Source organism: Peromyscus leucopus, unplaced genomic scaffold (genome assembly GCF_004664715.2).
Source record: "Peromyscus leucopus breed LL Stock unplaced genomic scaffold, UCI_PerLeu_2.1 scaffold_233, whole genome shotgun sequence".
In the NCBI taxonomy this organism is placed as follows: Eukaryota; Metazoa; Chordata; class Mammalia; order Rodentia; family Cricetidae; genus Peromyscus; species Peromyscus leucopus.
In genome coordinates, this window is record NW_023505106.1 from 44,001 (window position 1) to 50,000 (window position 6,000).

A 6,000-nucleotide genomic window follows, 5' to 3' on the forward strand; every position below is an offset into this window, starting at 1 on the left:
GGAGAATCTTTGAGAAAGTCACTATACGGCTAGTGTGGAGTACATATCAAGGTAGAAACAAGAAAGACCCTTCCTCAGCAAGATAGAAGGAACGAACCAACCTCTCAAAGTTATCCTCCAACCTACACACACACACACACACACACACACACACACACACACACTAATAATAATGATAGTATATAGTTTAACTAGGTTGAGCTGGTAATCCTGGGTCATGCCTATACCCTAGCACTCAGAAGGCTGAGGAAGGAGGATTATCAGGGGTTCAGACCAGCTTGGGCTACATAGCAAGTTCTAGGCCAGCCTAGGCTAAAAAGCAAGTAAGACTATCTCAAAGAAATTATTTTAGAAGCGAGAGGAGAATAACCGAGGGTAATGGGGGTGGTTAAAATGCTCATATGCATGTATACAGTTACTAAAGATAAAAAAAATTAATTTTGAAAGGTTGTTTAAATTTTCACTTGAATGAGCTTGTTGGGTTATCTTGCCTTAGATAAATATTTTTGGTGATTTTTTTGTTAATGTTCAATAAAAATGCATATTTAAATTCAGCAGAGTTCAGCAAAATAGGCCTTTTCAGTTCGGCCTCTTGTTCTACCCAGGGCCAGACTGACCTGGATGGAAGAAAGGCAGTGTGACAGAACTTGGCCTGGAGCCATTCTCTGAGTTTATACTGTTGCTCCAGCACATGGGGCTAAAAACACTATTGATTGTAGCCCTGATTTCTTAAAAATGTCAGGGACATTTTACACTTTTCCTCTGAGGCACTAAATATCAGGCCTGCCATTAACCAGATTGTGATAACAGACGCAGATAAAGCCTGCTGCAAAGTGCACAGGTAAAGTATTTCTTCAAAGGTCACTCTGCTGCCGCAGCAGGGTGTAATGACCCTCTTCTTCGAGGGCTGCTGATGTCTTACAAAAGATATCCTGGTCCAGCTTGGCAACTTCCGCCTCCCCTCAAAGTGTGCATCTCAAAACAAGCGATTCAGAGAACTGAATCCTGACTCCTCTAAGAACCACTGGACAAGGCTCATCATTAACTCACTGTGTCCCTCATTTCCAATTAGACCTTGCACAGTTCAACCATCCTCTCTTCCTGTATTGCAGGAAGTCAGTAAAGCCGATTTTGCTGTGCTAACCATATCCTGGTAGTCCATGACTGAAGGACATTTTCATAGACCGTGTAGTGAAACAAGGTTCCATCACACCCCAAGCCCGCAGGCCTAGATAGACAGGCATGTTCCTTTCCAGAGTGAGGATAACTCCAAGCTTTGGTCCTGTGCCTTGGCCTAAATCTCTATCCTCTGACCCACCAACATAAGCACAATGGCTGAGAACACAGGAGGAAATTCCTCTAACCATGACGGAGCATATCAGCTCCCTTGAGTCCAGCTGAACGTGGCTATGAATGTGGCTGTGAACGTGATCCTCAAAATCTGGTCGTTTTTTTCTAGATCCACACACCACTGACAAGGCTGCCTTTGACTTTCATTTTCTCCCTTTGGATCTCCTCCCAAGGGTCATGATCAAGGTCATTTCAGGGAAACAGCCTCCTCCTGGATGTCTCTAACATAATCCCTTACTCTATTTTCCTAAAGTTGCTCACAATCATTTATAACTCTAGTTCCAAGGAGCCACCACCTTCTTCTAGTCCTGGAGGGCACCAGGCACACACATGGTAATATATATATATATATATATATATATATATATGTATTCTGTCATCATATATATATATTCTGTCCCTCACACACTCACATAAACTAAAATAAATGAAGCTTTAAAGACAATGACTGCCTTGTCTATCTGGTCTACCTTTTGTATGAGGTGCCTGCATATAATTAAATGACTGTAACATCTCCAAAGCAGGTTTTTAACCAGAACCGGTCTGGTCTACTTATTAAGCCACTGTACCAATCAGGTAAAACCTGTTAAATCCAATAGAGCTTCAAGGAAACAAAAGTATGTTTTAAGCTATTGGCCCAGGTCACAAAGAGCCGCCACTGTTAAATATCATGTGCTTGATGCCATTAAAATTTTACACCATTTGACTATAATTTTGCCACATTTCATTATCACTATAATCACGGTTTCCAGCAATACTATAAAAATGTCTGAAAGTCAAGGCAAGACTATGATTAATGAGCGTGTACTTGAACTCTGACCATTGTATAGTAAGGTGCTACAATTGGTTTCCCTACATTCAAAAACACCTGGTTCAAATTTGCTCATTCCTGGCAGAATGGCTTAAGAAATGGCTTCTGCTTTTTGTTTTTGTTTTACTTTCTTACTTTTTTTTTCACTTAAAAAGTGAAGATAATGTATCTATGTTGCAAGTTGTTAATGAGGAGAGGAAATAGTAGAAAAGTTTTCAAGATTTTATTTTTAAGTGTGTGTGTGTGTGTGTGTGTGTGTGTGTGTGTGTGTGTGTGTACATGAGTAGAGGTGCACCAGAGGTCAGAAAGCATGTCAGATCTCCTGGAGCTAGACTACCAGCTCCCAGGCAGTTGTGAGCCACCCAGTGTGTGTTTGAGGAACCAGACTCCAGTCACCTGCAAGAGCAGCAAGCATGCTTTACTGCTGAGTTCTGGAACAGTATGGCATTTAGTCATCTTCCTTACACTATCATTCCGCATTCCGTACTCGGAACATTGATTTCCCATGGCTACTCAAAGCACACATCTCAAGGACCACGTATTCTCTGAAGCCTGGAATGACAGGCAGAAGCCAGGTTTGGGAAGACCTTCAATTCTAAGCCAAAACATTTAGATTTTTGTTTTAAATAGAGTTTTAGAAGATACTGGATGACAGTGTGGTATCAGAAGAGGCCCGGAGCCCATGTTCTTGACTACAGCACATATCTGATATGCCCAGGACTGTGCCTTTTATGATGTCAAATTTCTTAATTTTTTTAATTTCCCAGTTTAAGAATGGTGTGATATGCACCTTGTACTTAGCACAGTCTCCAGTATTAGGATATCAGTGAAGGTCCTGAGACTGTACCACCTTTGAGCATATTTTCCTAGAAGAATCCTAACATCAGAAAGTAACTTGTCTTTCCTTGCTCAGCTCCCTCAGCCCTGCCCACCTCTGCAGCCTTTTCCTCAGCTGTTGTCTTTCAGACCACAATGGGATACCCATCCTTGGGCATACAAAACCTATGTGAAGCCAAGGGGCTTTACCTGTGCGAAGAGCATTTCCATTCCTTAAAATGGGCTTTGTGTATCAAACTTTGCCTTTTGATCTATAAGGACCACAGGTGCAAACTCGGTGCCCCATTATCTATTTGCCATTCACACAGCCAGCCATGTCACTCAGGTATTTGATGCCCACGTCTCAGGATGTGGCCATGTCACTGACTATGGTGCCCAGGCTACAACTCGAGACCCCAGCCTTTACTTGGCTCTCTCCCTTCACAGCTCAGGGTCAGCCATGCACCAAGTACTAATCACAGGTCATCCTCTCCTCCTAAGAGCCCAGCAGAATAAACAGCATACTTCTTTTGTTTCCCCTGACTCTACCCGTGTCTCCAACAATGTGCTACATTGAGCTCCTTCCTACTCTGAGCCTCTGCAGTTCTGTCCCTTGAGGTCCCCTGATACTCAGACCTCAGAATTGATGCCACTTTGTCAGAAAGAAGCTCCTGTTACTGTCATGCCACCTTACTTTATTGTTTTAGTTTGTTCCCCATACTTATTAATCTCAGGGTGTCTTGCTCATCTATATGGCTGTCTGTGCAGTGTTGTCTCCCTGCTCCAGAAGGTGAGACCCTTGAGGGATGAAGGCTTATACCCAGTAAACAGTGCCCAGGTTCCTCCTCTCCACACCTCTCATACTGGCCAATTCCCATGTGCCAATCACCTACAGTAACCTATTCACACCTGGCTTCCAGCAGCCACAGGAAATTTAAGCATCACTCTTCTGCCTGAGTCCCTTCAGTTGCTCTCCACAGCTCTGCCAGTAAGCCCAGATTCTTGATTAAGCTTACAATATCCTCCTCCCCAGACCTGTTTCTTGGCTGACATTGATTTGTGATGCTTTCCACTTGCCCCACTGGGCCTGGCCATGATTAGCACATCAGGCAACAGCTAAGCTGAAACAAAAGGCTGGAATTCAGTGACTAACCAGAGATGATTCCTCAGAGCCCAGATGGCCATGAAAAGGATAGTCTGAATGTCAAACAGGTGGTTCCTGAGCTTGCATAGATGTGAGCGACAATAAGGTCAATGGCCAAAGATGAGGAGACAGGGCCATTCTTCTCTTCTGCTTGATTCCTTTATGAAAGAAGGCTGAGCTCTTGATTTTAGGGGTTTTAGGAAGTGACACTGTGGGAGAAAGCAGAATTAGAAGTGAAACCCAGAGACTGAGCCCTAACTGGCATATTAATAGTAGACTACACAGAGAGCACTCTGCTTTCCTTAGATTAAGTTGCAAGAATCCCTGACTCCCCAGATGCTGTGCTGAGTGAATGAGACAACTAGGAGAATGTCAGAGGCAGTGGCACAAGCCAGGGTTTCTGCAGATAGCTGGGTCTGCAGGCAAAGAACAGTATCAAGCAAGCACTGACGTCAGCAGAAGAGTTGGAGTTCAAGTCCTGCATTTTCTGCCTAAACCCCAGCTCTTATCATTGGGTAAGACACAGTTGCTGGCAAGACAGCAAATACCCATGTTCTTCTCTTGGGTTTGGAGTTGGAGGTGGGGCAGCACTCAAACTCGCTGAAGGCTGCTTAGTGCTGGGAACTCAACTCAGACTATGTCATTACTAAGGACTCTGACAAATGAGTGAACGCCAACGTTACCATCACTTGAAAAGGTCTGTGGTTCAGGTTTATGTCTTGCCTGCAGCAGCACAGGCCTGTGACCCAAATCCAGTGTGCCCACTATCTCTTGGGCTCATCCTATCACAGTGTGTTCTGACCTGGGAGCTCCAGACACTGTGAGTTGAGACTGAATCTCCTATTCCACATTTGCACTATCTTGAGGATTTGATATATAATCATTGTCGAACACAAGCCCAAATAATGTTCTCCTAAACCTGGACATAACTGAAGAAAACAATAGTTTAAGCAGATATAAAATCAAATAAGTTCATTTTTAAAGTAAAATGAAAATAAATTCAAGTCTTTGGAACACTTTTAGTGTAATAGTTTTCTCATTGACTCCTCTAATCATCCCCAAATTTATAATTTCTTCCCCCAGACCCATTCGTTCATCAGCCGATAAAGCACAGCCTCCCATTTTTCCAATCATTCTTTGAGTCAACCTTTCCATACATCATATAGCATCTGACTACCTATTACTAGTTGCAAACACTAATCTTGGGTCTGAAGATAGAAGGCCTAACAGGGCAGGACTCTATCCATGAAGGAATTTACAGTCTAGTAGGGGATACTAAGAGTAAATCAGCAAGTTTGGTGTTAAGGGAAAATGTCATATATGCAGTAAAGGATAGAAAAGGTGGGGTGAGGAGGGCAGGAAAGGGAAAAAATAGAAAAATACTGGAGATAGCAGGGCAGAATACATCAGAGTGGTGACTGAAAAAGTTTAAAGGTGAAAACCAAAAGATAAGTTGCAGAGGTGGTCTAAACGGAATTTTTTAATGCCAGGAATTTTCTACAAGGGGTGTTTAGTCTGAGTTTCAGTTGGAAAGCAGAATTGCCTAGGTTATAAAATTATAGAATTATAAAAATATACAAATGGCTAGTACTTTGGTTAGACTGTCTTAAATCCAAGTCCCTTCTCCATCCTCTGTTCCTATTGACTGTGTTGAGGGACATCTCCCCACGCCTTAGACTACTGGCCACTAACTGCTCAGTTCCTAGTCCCTGGAACTCCTTTTTTGTCCTTCAGCCCATGCTTTGAGTTTTATTTCACTTAAGAAAATAACTTACAGTTTCATGTTCTTGGTTCTGTTTACATATGTACTAAAATTTGAGCTAAACTGGTAAAATAGTTATTTGCCCTTTCCTGCCTCTAGTCACCATCAGCCTACCTT